This window comes from Tenrec ecaudatus, chromosome 2, assembly GCF_050624435.1.
Source record: "Tenrec ecaudatus isolate mTenEca1 chromosome 2, mTenEca1.hap1, whole genome shotgun sequence".
Lineage (NCBI taxonomy): Eukaryota > Metazoa > Chordata > Mammalia > Afrosoricida > Tenrecidae > Tenrec > Tenrec ecaudatus.
Window position 1 is genome coordinate 200,373,659 of NC_134531.1, and position 14,528 is coordinate 200,388,186.

Consider the following 14,528-nt stretch of genomic DNA (forward strand, 5'->3'; position numbering starts at 1 on the left):
AGGAATTGTTTTCTACTAGCAGTATTTGAACATAGTATATGAGTCATTTCATTTACTTTTACCCTTTTATGGGTAAGTAGTTGAATCTGACATTTTCAAAGCAAATATCATGTAAAATATATGTGTATTTTAAATAAAATGAACAGGAATTGTTAAATTCAGAGATGCAACATGACTTCCTTGGTAATGCATGTTCAAATATATTAACAATATTTTTCTTTACCTGCATGGATCTAAAAACCTATAATATAAATAAAATCTTGCTTGAGTTTAAAAACTATGACATTAATTAGAAGCTCAATAAATTTGAGCCATGTGCTTAAAAATTAATGTGATTATGTGCAAAATCAAGCAAATGATTATATCTTAATTTCTTTAAGAAAAATGAAATGCAATGTAAAGAAGAATGTGCATGAGTTCAATGGATGTACTGATTATAATCATATATTATCTATCGATAGATATTCTAACCAAAGATTTTAAATAATAAATTACTATTTATACATATATCTAAAATAAGACATTATTTTCTCTAAACAAAGAGCAGAATTACTTATCAATAATTTTATTTTTATTCCACATAACCAACATTTTTTGTATCATTTGGATTTCTTTTTCCTCTGCCCTCTCTCTAACTTTTATGAATTTCTTTTGAACATAACACATGATCACAGTTAATTTTAATTTTTCCAAACCTACTATGTTCTTTGATTGCTAAATTTTAAATGTGTCCTTATGCATTTAATAGCCAGTGTATATGGAGAATATTTAATATATTTCATGGAATTGTTCATATATTAAAATTACCTTTACAATGAAAAAAGTAGTAAGTAAAAACATGAACATGATGTATGATTCAACAATATCAAAGAAAGAGAAAATGAGGTAAAAAAAGACTGCCTAGTTGTTTTTATTTTATTGTATGCATTGAAAATCAGATAAAAATGTGGTTTCATTTTCTAGTTTCATATAATATGTGATTCTAGAATTATTATTTTAAATACATTATTTCATTTTTATCTTTTCCAGAAATTAGAAAAATTTTTCCTATTCCAGATATTAGCAAAACTTCTCTGTTCCCATATGGACTACATTACTCCTTTTCAGACCAATATTGTAGTCTGATCTAGTATGTTTTTTACCATAATTTGCTCAAAATTTTTAAAGTAAAAGTCACTCTTATTTCACATCTAAATGATACAGATGAAGGACCTCAGACATAAGAATTTTGGTAATGGTAGAAAACAATGTTCAAAATACTATGTTAACTCGATACAGATTGTCTTGTCCAATGTCCCAGTAACAAAATGCGGAAACTTTGGTACTGTTCCAGATCCTCAGATGAAGAATTAGAAAGCTTAATTTATTTGTCTCTCATTTCAAAAGTAGGAAGCATGAGGCTGGATGCCTGCTTATGAAAGTAAACTCCGCAGTCATTTGAGCTTCACAGAATTATCTTTCAAAAATTATCTTACTAATGTCAGTACTTAGAAAGTAAAACAAAGTAAAATAAAGAATGAACTACCCAGCACATTGTTTTCAGGTGTTTTCAAGTCATCCTAATTATGGCTACCTCAGACACAATGACAGTAAATGCTGCCCAGGCCTCTGCCATCCTCATCAGCAGTTGATCCAAATATCTTGATTCATAGAACAGATATTAGCTGAAATTTTGTAAGGAGGTGGTTACGTATAATTTACTTCTCCATTTAATCTGGAAAACTTCTGAAACTGGTCTAGAATCACAGCAACTTGCAAACCTCCAATGAAAGATTATGGTTGCACCTAGATGTTGAAGCTGTGAATCAGAACTGGATCTCCCAGGTTGAAAGCAAACATTCTACCACTGAATCATAAATGTCTTACCTCAAACCTGTAATCTATCCTGAATAATCATTTTTACAAAAGTTATAATTACAAAAGAAGACAAAATATGTGTTGTAGCCATTTTCAGTGGGCACAATCTCAGACTCTTTCAATAATATCATTGCAAAGCGTAAGCATGGAGAAAACATATATTTTAATAAATATAAGAGCAAATTAATATATAGTAACATTGATTTGATCAAAGGAAAGAGGAATTTCTTCCCTGTTTGTAGTTTTAATCACATTGCTCTATTAAAGATTCCAGAGACTCCACAGTTTGAGTAAGAGGATGTGGAGAGGTGGAGGATGAGAATATATGAATCAGATAGTATGAATCAGATAGAGCTAGCTTACAGTTTGTATGTGAGCGTTTGTAACTTGTATGAAGTTAATCACCTACTTCTCTTATACCTTATATTCAGTTTAGTTCAATTAAAATCTTGCAGGCCTGTTGTAAGAATGAAATTAAGGTAGTATGCATAGAAGGCTAAATTAATTATTGAGAATATGCTTTCACTAAATAACCATCAGTATAGTTTTTAGCTACAAACACACACACATGTCTGTTTCACAAGAAAAAACTGTTAAAGATACTAGTAAATTATCCTTAGAGTTAGAGTATTAACCAAACAAAAGTCAACTCTTCTAAAAATTCCTGTACAGCTAACACTCAATTAAGAACATATTTGAATTAAAAAAGAAGTATACTTATGGTTGTGCTTTTGCTGATGTTATCATTATTATGCTTGTCCCAAAGGAAAATAAAGAACAGGTTAATGCAAATACAAAAAATAAATGCAACAATAAGAAAACTATTCTTAAAATTAGGTATTCAACTTATATCAGAATATATTATGATAGAGTCCCTAGAATGAAACCCTGTCTTTTACTATTTGATCAAATGATAGTTGTGCAACATAAATATGAAAGAATGTTTTGTCTCACTAGAAATTTTAAAACAACATAGTTTAAACCAAGTATTTATTATTTATATATGCTCAAATGTTGATTTAAGTGCTTCATTATGGCAAGTGTTACCAGTTGAAACGTAATGAAAAGTATTCACAGGGTAAAAGTTATAAATGTTGTAAAAGGCAATTTGGCAATATGGAGCAAGCATCATAGAGTTAGTCTTGGTCCTTGGAAACTTTGCCATAAGTTCTGGATATCATTCTAAAAAATATTACCGCCAAAGAAAGGTGTATGGGCGCATTAATTAACACAGAAGTATCTTGCAAGTTTTTCACAATTGTTCACCAGGAATTACCATAGAACTGGTATATTTCCATGGAACACAATATATCATCTGGAATAGTCTTGAATATCAAGGCAATTGATATAATAAAAACCAAAATTTTTCAAGGTGATGAATATGATTGGCATAAAAGTAAAAGGAAATAGTCATATGTTATTGAGGTAACTTGGAACTTTAATTTCTGTGATTTTGAAGCAGTATGATTATAATATAGTTCTTAAAATAAAACAAAATAAGTAGAAAACACCGAAAGCTCTAGAGTAAATTACCCTGCAAAACAGGCCATCCCAGAGTCAAGTTACTAACCTGCTTCTGGTTCCAGAATTGACATTCGAGTGTCAGCTAATGCTTGGATTACGGATATAAGACACACGGCACCTGGGGAAAGCCTTAGGGAATACTGGTCTACAGGCTAATAAAATGCTAATGGGAAACCATTTGAAGAATACTGATGATCAAATACCTTCTCCACTGAGTACCTCCACACACAATTCATTTTTGTATCTCGAGATATGATTAACACACTAAAACAAGGATGAAACCCATTTATAAAAATTATACCCACCTTATAGTATGTTTATATCAAGAACTATCTCATATCTGAGAATGGTACTTAGCACTTACACTTTCAAAATGCTCAGTATGTTAAGAAAGAGATAATAAAGTATAGGGAAGGGATGTACTCTTAGAAATGCATTGCCCCAGAAAATGGTACCCTGAAAATAACTACCAGACTTGACAATATCTTGCCGTGATGAAGTGAAATAATTTAATAAGGCTTTTTTTATTTAGGTCTCTGTAAATCCCAAAAATGAATTGGATGAGACTGTGCAAATAGAACAGGCGTAACACTAACAGGAAAAATGAGTCAATTTCAGTTGTCATTTCTTTGGCTATAAAAATGAACCATCGCAAAAGCAAGAACAGATAGAAATTCTAGAGTCATCAAGGAAGGAGAGAGCCAAGAGTGGCGCACATTCAAGATCTCTGCCTGAAGCGACTGAGAGACCAGCGTCATCAGAAATTGAAGCAGAGGGTTCATTAGTATTCAATGAGATTACCATTCAGTAAGGAGATCATGCAATAGAACATAGCAGCCGTGAGGTTATAAGAGAGGCAGAGCTGTTGTTAAGTGCCACCAAGTCAGTTCCAATCCACAGCGACACTATGTACACCTGAAGGAAACACTACCACATCCTGGGCCATTCTCACAATGTTCCTCATCCCGAGTTCATTGTTGCAGCCACTGTTTCAATCAATCTCATTGAAGACCTTCCTCTTTTTCTCTGCCCCTGTACTTTACCAAGCACGATACACAATCAAGTACAGAGTAAAAATCTTGTCATCCTTGTTTCTGAGGAGCTTGGTTGCTGTACTTCTTTCAAAGCAGAATTGTTTGTCCTTTGGACAGAAAGTTTCAATAGTCTCTGCCACCACCACACTTCAAATCTATTGTTTCTGCTTTGACCTTCCTAATTCTCTGTCCAACTTCCACATGGTGGAACATGCCATGACTTGGATTAGGCACACACTAGTCCTCAAAGTAGCATCTTTGCTTTCCCACCCTGTAAAAATGTCTTGTGCAGCATGTGTCCATGTTGTAACCCATCATTTGATCTTCTGACTGCTGGTTCCATGCATATTGACCAGGGAATCCAAGCAAGACAAACTCCTTGACAATTTCAATCTTTTCTCTATTTATCCCGGTGCTACTCCTTGGTCCAGTTGTGAGGTTTGGTTTGTCTTAACATTTGCTTTAGATACTGTTCTGGAATAGAATTTAGAGGTGTTCTCAATTTTATTTTACACCCAATTCTGTCTCTCTTCTCTCCCATTGTGTGATTTCTTGCTTTCCTTATATATGGTGCTTTTCATGTCATCCTACATCACCTTTCAAATTATATTGACTCTGTCAAACATGCAGTTGACATGGTCTCTAAATGAATCTGCATTATATTCTAGGTCAGATTTCAGACTTTTTCATTTTGTAAAATTTTAGGTTTCAGTCTATTGAAACCCTTTGCACACCAAGGAAGAACTACCCAGTCCTGTGCCATCATCAAAATTGCTGTCTCATTTGAGCCCATTGTTGCAGCCATTGTTCAACCAACTTATTGAGAATCACCTTTTCTTTCATTTCCACTCTACCAAACATGATGCCTTGGGTCTGGACATCCTGAAAATAGGGACTGGTCTATTTTCAAGGGATTGGTTTATCTTGAAAATATGTCCAAAATATAAAAGAACAAGTTCTACCATCCTTGCTCAAAGTAATACTCTGGGTATTCTTCTATGTTATATTTATTTGACCTTTAGGCAGTGATGGTACTTCCAGTACTCTTCTTCAGCCCCCAATTCAAATGCACGGATTCTTCTTCCAGCTTTTTATTGATGTCCAAATTTCACATGCATGAGGTGATTGAAAATATCCTAGCCTGGGTTAGTAGGACCTTAGTCCTCAAAAAAATAAAGCCCTTGGTATTCAACACTGTAAAGAGGTTTTTGTAGAGCATATTTTCCCACAATAATTAGCATTTGATTTCTCAAATGTTGTCTCCATGATGATTTATCATGGATTCAAGCAAGACTACATTCTTGACAATGTCCATCTTTTTCTCATTTATCAAGATGTTGCATATGGGTCCAGTTTTGAGGATGGGTTTCATTTACACAGAAAAATAAAAGCAATCTTTTATCTTTGTCAGCAAGTGCTTCAGTTTCTTTGCATTTTAAGTAATCTGAATTGTTTCACCTTTAACACAACATAATTTAACAAAGCTCGGGCGTAAACAAATCACAGATTGTTCCACAGCTGCTCCCTACCTTTGTTTTAGCTGATGAAATTGAGCCTCTCCATTGTCAAGCTCCAGATAAATGGTGAATTTTACTTCTGTTTATTCTATCAAACAAGATGAATATATAATTTTCATTTAAATTATTTTTTAATATTTGCGATGATTAAGTCATTGTTCTTGGAACATTTTTCTATTCAGTCTCCCGCATTGTTTTTGTGTTCAAGACCATATTTTTCAACTACTGTTTCTTTCCAACTTTTGCATTACAATCTCAATAACTGTAAATACATCCTGATTATATGCTGAATCTATTTCTACTGAAGAAAACTGGTAGAATTATCTTTCTTCATTATTGTTTTTGGAAATTAGTGCATATATTTGTGTAAAATTCATATTAACAAGTCTTCCTTGTAGGTATGTAGATATTATTCCATTACAGACTGCATTATTCTTTACAATAGATCTTGAAATGTTGTTTTTAATGATTAGTGCCATCCTCTTCTTGGATTTGTCATTTTGCATTGTATACCATGGGGTTTTCCAACTCAAAAAAAGTCATTTGCATTTCATTTTTGCTCACTCTTCCTTCATTGTTTATCTTTTTTATCATTTTATTTCAGGCTTGTACAACTCTTATCACAATCCGTACATTCATTCATTATATGTAAAGCATATTTATACATTTATTGGCATCATTATTCTCAAAACATTTGCTTTCTACTTAAGCCCTTGTAATCAGCTCCTCATCTTCCCTCTCCCTCCCAACTCCCCACTCCCTCATGAACCCTAGATAATTTACAAATTATTAATATTTTTCCATATCTTACACTGTCGATGTCTCCCCTCACCTACTTTTCTGTTGCCCATCTTCCATGGAGGAGTTTATATGAGAATCCTTATAATCGGTTCCCCCTTTTTCCCCCACTTCCCCACCACCTCCTGCTATTGCCACTCTCACCACTGGTCCTGAATGGATCATCTGTCCTGGATTCCCTGCATTTCCAGTTCCTACCTGTGCCAGTGTCCATCCTCTGGTCTAGCCAGATTTTTAAGGTAGAATTAGGATCATGAGAGGGGCAGGTAGGAAGCAATTAAGAACTTATGGAAAGCTGTATGTTCATCGTGGCTATCCTGCACCCTGACTGGCTCATCTCCTCTCCATGACCTTTCTGTAAGGGGGTGTCCAGTTGCCTACAGAAGGGGTGTCCAGTTGCCTACAGCTTTTTGTCTCCAGTCTACATTCTCCCCATTTAAAATGATATGATTTTTTGTTCGTTGATGCCAGATACCTAATCCCTTCGACACCTGGTGGTCACACAGGCTGGTGGGCTTCTTTCATGGACTTTGTTGCCTCTGAGCTAGATGGCCGCCTGGTTATCTGCAAGGTTTTAAGACGCCAAAGGCCATATCTGTTGATAAACAAACACTATTAGCTTTCTTCACCACATTATGCACACATTAGTTTTCAGAGATCATGTTTGGAAGGTGTGCATCATGGAATGCCAATTTAATATAACAAAGTGTTTTTGCATTGAGTAAGGACTTGAGTGGAGGTCCAATGGCTATCTCTGCCTTAATACTGAACATATAATTATATGCACGTAGATCTATTTCCCCACCAACCTATATAAATATATTTACTTATGTCCATGCCTGTATTTAGACCTCTATAAATGTCATTTGCCTCCTAGTTCTTTCCTCTATTTCCTTTTGCTTTCATCTTGTCCCTCTATCATGTTCAGCCTTCATTTGGGTTTCTGTAATTTCTCTCGGTTACATTACCCTTGCTGAATTCATACTAGGTCACTCACACCCTCCTTGCCTCTAGTATTGGATCACCTGTTACTTCTTGTCCTTGGGTTGGTCAACACCACCTCCTTTCCCTAGTCTCTCCCCTCCCGTGTCCCCCGGAGCCATCGGTCCCGTTTTTTTCTCCTCCAGACTGTTCATCCTGCCCATCTTATATAGATAGATCTGCAGAGATAATATACACCCAAAATCAAGCATAGCAAGACAAAGGGGCAAAAGAAAACAAAATGATTACAACAAAAAAGAAAACCAAAGACCAAGAAAAGAACTAATTAATTTTTAAAAAATAAAAAGAAAGAAAAACCTATAAATTGATCAAGGTCTGATTTTTGACCTCTAGGAGAGTCCTCCAGTCAAGTCCCATAGGGTGCCACGCTCTGGCCCCAAAGCTTATCCATTGCACTCCTTCTGGAGCTCCTTGCTTTGCTCCCCACCACCACCCCTTGCGCCGAAGATCTGCCGCACACCTTTAGTGTATTCCTTGCCTGTGGTGGGGTCAGACCAGCCAATGCTGACACTGAGTCTCGACTGTTGTCACCTGTAGGATCATGGGTCAGCAAAGGACATCGTGTCTCCTAATGGGATCGGCTATATGCTGCACTCTGTGCATTGGCTGTTTGGAACAGAGATATCAACCTCCAGGGCTGATGGGCCAGGATGTGCTCTCCCATGAACCTTTGATAATTTATAAATTATTATTATTTTGTCATATATTAGAACATCCGGCATCTCCCTTCAGCTACTTCTCCGCTGTCTGTCCCACAGGGAGGAGGTTATATGTAGATCCTTATAATCTGTTCCCCCTTCTCCCTCACCTTCCCTCCACCCTCCCGGTATCGACACTCCCACCACTGATCCTAAGGTGTTCATCTGTCCTAGATTCCCGAAGTTTCCAGTTCCTATCTGTTCCAGTGTACAATCTCTGACCTAGCTGGATTTGTAAGGTAGAAATGGGATCATGATTGTGGGAGGCAGGAAGCATTCAAGAACTAGAGGAAATTTTTATATTTCATCATTGCTACACCACACCCTGAATGGCTTGTCCACTCCCCGCAGCCCTTCTGCAAGAGAATGTCCCATCTCCCACAGATGGGCCCTGGGTCCCCACTCCTCATACACAATACTATGATTTTATTTATTTTTTGGTCTTTGATGCCTGATCCCTTCAAAGCCTGTGCTGCTTCCATGTGGAGTTTGTTGTTTCTCAGTTAGTTGTATCACAGTTTTTTAATCCATCCATCTGTTGATGGAAATTTGGGTTGTTTCATCTCCTTGCAATTGTGAACTGTGCTGTGATGAACCCTGGAGCACAGATGTCTGGCCTTGGTTTATTTCTTGTCTCTTCTGGGTATATGCCCAGTAGGGGGATTGTTGGGTCATATTGTAGCTCAATTTCCATCTGTTTTAGAAATTGCCAAATCACATTCTTTAGTGGCTGTATATACCTACAGGTCCACCCGAAGTGAATGAAAGTTCCTGTCTTACCATAGCCCCTCCAACACTTGTTGCTTTCTGATGTTTTGAATAGGGCTGTCTTTGAAGGTGTTAGTCCGTATCTCATAGTTATTTTAATTTGCATTTCTCTTATGGCTAATGATCAGGAACATTTTCCCATATGTTTATTGGTCATTCAGATTTGAGACCTTGTGAAATTTCTGTTCAGGTCCTTTGCCACTTTCTCAGTGAGTAATTAGTTTTTCTCTTCTTGTAAGTTTGCTAAGTATGGTAGATTTTAGTAATAAGACCTTTGTCTGATGTGTCATTGCTAGATATGTTTTCCCAGCCATTGGGCTGTCATTTTACTCTCTTGTTGAATTATTTCCATGTACACAGGTGACTTACCTTCAGTATATTCCACTTGTCTATTTGTGATTCCTCTGCATTTGTCTCCTTCCCTATTTCCAATAGCCTAAATATTCCCTGTGCCAAGGTTCTCAGGTTTGACGCAATTCCCTCTTAATGACCCTAATTGTTTTGGGATTTATTTCAAGATCTGTGACCCACCTTGAGTTTATTCTTATGCATGGAGTGAGATAAGAGTCTTGCTTAAGTTTCTGCAGGTAGATATCCACGTTTTACAGCACCATTTATTGGAGAGAACATCTCTTTCCATTTGATATTTTTTGGACCCTTATCAAAGATCAGTTGCCTGTATGCTGATGTTTTTATTTCTGGGTGTTCAGCTCTTTTCCGTTGATCTCAAATTCTCTCATTATAACAGTACCACACTGTTTTGACTACGTTGGCTGTATAATTCATGCTACAGTCAGATAACGCAAGCTCTCCCACTTTGTACTTCTTCTTTAGGAGTTCTCTGCTACATCTGGGTTTCTTGCTCCTCCATATGAAGCAGGTATTCAGTTTTTCCAATTCTTTGAAGAAGGATGGTGGTATTTGTATCAGAATAGCATTGAACTTATATAGTGCTTTGGGCAGAACTGATATCTTTACTATATTGAGTTTACCAATCCATGAGCATAGGCTGATCTTCCATTTGTTGAGGTCACTCTTGTTTTTTATATAGTAGTGCTTTATAATTTTACTCATATAAATCTTTCATATTTTAGTGAGGTATATCCATAGATATTTCAATTTGTGCTTAGCTATTATAAAGGATACTACATTTTTAATTATCAATAATGTGCTCTTATCTGATGTGTAGAGCAGTCTGATAGACTTCCGTTTGTTGATTTTATATCGTGCCACTCTACCATATTCCTCTGTTGCTTCCAAACACTCCACTTAAGGGATTTTCAATGTATAGAATCATATCAATTGTGAATAATCATAATTTTGCCTCTTCTGTTGCTAAATGAATACCTTTAATATATTTTCTTTGTCTTATGCTATTAACTAAGACCTCCAGTACAATGTTAAATAGCAGTGGTGACAGCAGGCATTCTCGTCTAGTCCCCAGTTTCAGTGGAACTGGTTTTTCAAATATAGCCTGTATATTGAGGAATTTTCCTTCTATCCCTGTCTTCTTTAATGTCTTAAACAAGAATACATGTTGGATGTTGTGGAATGCTTTTTCTGCATCCATCGATCTTATCATGTGGTTCTTATCATTTCTCTTGCCAATGTGGCAAATAATACTGATGGTCCTTCGTACATTGAACCATCCCTGGGATGAATTCCTCTTGGTCATGGTGAATTTATATGCTTTCGTATTCTATTGGCCAGTATTTTGTTAAGAATTTTTGCATTGGTGTTCACTAGGGATATTGGTCTGTTGTTCACAATTCTTGTGGGATCTTTGCCAGCTTTAGGTATCAGCATTATACTAGCTTCATAGAAAGAGTTTTGGAGTTTTCTGTCTTTTTCTATGTTGTGGAAGAGTGTGTAAAATTGATGTCTGTTCTATCCTGAATGCTTGATAGAATTCTTCTGTAAAGCCATCTGGTCCGGGGAGATTTTTTTATTGGTAATCCTGTAATAATCGTGTCTATTTCTTCCATTGCTATGGGTATGTTGAGGTTCTTGACAACCATCTGGGATAGTCTAGGGAGGTATTGTGTTTCCAAATCTTTGTCCATGTCTTCCAAGTTGTTGAATTCATTAGAGTATAGGCCTTCATAGTATTATAATTATCCTTTTGATTTTATTAGCGTCTGTTGTAATATCCCCTGTTTCATCCCTCATCCTTGCAATAGTCGTTTGTTCCTTCCTTTCTTTGGTTAGGTTGGCAGTGGGTCTATCACCTCTGTTAATTCTTTCTAAGAACCAACTTTTAGCTGCATTGATTTTTTTCCATAAATTTCCTGTATCTCAGCTCTGATTTTTATTATATCTATGCTCTTGATATTAGTAGGATTGTTCAACTATGCTAAAATTGGTGTAAGTTAGGTGCCAGTTTATCATCCACGAGTCTGTGTTCTTTTTTTCATGTGTGCATTTATTGCTCTCAGGCTTCCTCTGATAAATGCCTTTGCTGTATCCGAAAGGTTTTGGTACATTGTATTTTCGTTCTTATTGGTTTCTAGAAACTTCCTGCTTTATGTCTGATCTGGGGCAAAACTCACTCCTTTTATAACAGAGAATTGTTCACGCTCCAGTTGTTTGCCCTTGTTTTCTTCAAAATCCTTCTGTTAATTTCCAGCCTTATGGCACAGTAATTGAACAGAGATGTCTGTGTATTTTCTATGTGCTTGAATTTACTCAACTTCAACTGTTCCCAGCATGTGATCTGCTTTTGAATATGTACCATGTGAACTTGAAAAGAATGTGAATTTTTTTTCCTGTAGGTGTAAAGCTCTGAAAAAAATGTGCTGTTTAGATCTGTAGCCTCCTTGTTGAGTTTAAGTACCAGTGAACTCTCTTTTTCAGAGTGTGGTGTATTAAAGTCACCAACTATAATTGTTGAGCTTGAGGTTACTTTTTTCTTTTATTTAAGTGTGTGATTTACAAATTTCACGGGTCTCTCATTGGACACGTATATTTTTATTGTGATCACTGGTTCTTTTTCTACTGATCTCTTGAGCATTATATAGTGTCCTTCCTTGTCTCTTGTTATGGCCTCTAACTCGAGGTCAATTTTGTCAGATATTAAGATCACTACCCCTGATATTTTTTGCATAGCCATTTGATTGGTATATTGATCTCCAGCCTTTAATTCTCAACCTGTTTTTCTCTGCTAGCTTGAGATGTGCCTCCTGGAGGGAGCACTAATGGGTTATGTTTTCTGAGCCAGTCTGTTAACCTCTGCCTTTTAATGCCTGAGTTCAGGCCATTGCTATTCAGTATTATTACATCCATCTGTGGACTCTGTGATGTTATCTTGTTCTTTTGTATTGGGTATTTTCCTACCTACGTATCATATCTGCTTGTGTTGTGTGTGTGATCTATTTTAGCCTTCTTTCTACTGTTGAGCCAGTGCTATCCTGGAGGCTGTTTTCTTTTTATTGTCCTATGGGTGGAGTTGTTCTATGTGATGGTCACTTATTTGCCCTTGGTCAGTGTTGATCTTCTGCCCATACTGGATTGATAATGATCTTTTGTAGGGCTGGATTTCTTTTTATGTATTCACCGAGTTTTTCCTTGTCTTGGTATACGCTTACTTCTCTATCTATCGTAATAGATAATTTGGCCAGATAAAGAATTCTTGGGTTTGCATTGTTTTCTCAAATTTTTGGAAATATTACTCCATTCCCGTCTCTTCTTCATCGTGTCTGCTGATAGGTCTGAATATACTCTTATTGAAGTAATATTATATGTGACTATTTGTTTTTCCCTAGCTTATTTTATGATCTTCTTTTCCTCATAGTTGGATAATTTGACTACTATTTGTCTTGGTGATTTCTTGGGATTCAGTCTAGTTGGTGTACTTTCTACCACCTGAATGGTGGCTGATTTTCATTTTATAAGCTGGGGAAGTTTTCCTCTATGAATTATCTTGCTATTTTCACTGTTGACTTCTTCATTGTGTCTTGTGGCAGTAAACCAATTATTCTAATATTGTTATGCTTCATAGCATCAGACATGGCTCTCAAGTTTTCTGCAGCTTCTCTGATTGCCTTATCTGACTGCTTTTCCGGTTTGCCGAGGTCTGTTTGATTATCTTGTAGGTCAGTTTTGTGATTCTCTGTTTCCTCAAGTCTATTGGCATAGTCTGTCAAATAGTGTGTTGCCTTTATCTCATTAATCATTTCTACCTTTTCCTATATTGCTTTCTTCCTATCCTGTATGACTCCAAGCAGCACTCTGAAAATTTCTTTCTGTGACAGGTCAATATCTGTTTCTTCTATGCACATTGTTAGATTCATGACTTCTTCCAGAATTGTCTTCTGTTTCTCCAGCTTTTTAGTTGAGGCTGTTAGGGCTGGTTCTGTTTGCGTTGTATTAGAGGATCCTGGAGCCATCTTCCAGAGTCAAAAACACTGGGAAGTCTCTTGCAGGACTCATATGTGTGCTTATACGAACAACCTGCTTGTAGCTGTATTCAGGGGTCAGGCTACCGATTTATCTTGCTTCTGTTTCAATCTTACCCTAGCCTCCCAGTATTCCATTATTTGGAATATGAGCTGGATATTCCTCTCATGTGACACTGGTTGGGATTTTGTGGGCCTATGAGGATGTCGTTTCATTGGTTGATCTCTAATTATGCCTCAGGATGCTTGGAGCACTTCGTGTGGCTTTCCCTCTGCAACTGAAGTGCCAAGGAGGACGTGTGGGTTTACCCTCCTTGGTGTAGAGCAATGTAGCAGACTGGGGGAATTAACTTTCTCAGAGTGATCACCTTGGAGTTTGGGTGAATGTTCCCACAGCAACGTGGAGTCCAGCCAGTGGTGGGCAGTATATTCTCCCAGTAACTTAAATGACCCAGAATCTAGGCTGGGTTTCTCCCCCAATGTTTGAAGGGGAGAACACCTGCTGCTTAGTGTTTGGAGGAGGACTGGCATGATTTCCTCAGCAGCATTTAAAGTCAACAAATGCAGGCTGGAGCTCCCAAAATTGGGTCTTAAGAGCTGTTCTAGATGGAGGAGAGTGGCATGAACTCTTTGAGTGGCTTGTGAAAGTAAAGAGAGGAAAAGGAGAAGAAAACAAACACTGGGGCAACAATGGCAAGCAAACTAATATCCACGCACACACACAACACACACAAAATACAAAGACTAAACAAAAGTGAAAGCAATGAAAAAAGAGAAAACAGCAAAAAAAGAGAACTTTATCTGCTGAGACTGTGATAGGAAAGAGATAAATCACAGATGGAGGAGAAAAGAAGAAAAAGTGAAAGAAGAACAAATAAAAGAAAAAGAAAAAAATGAAGAAGAAAAGAAACTGAAGGAGAGAAAATTAAAAAAAAC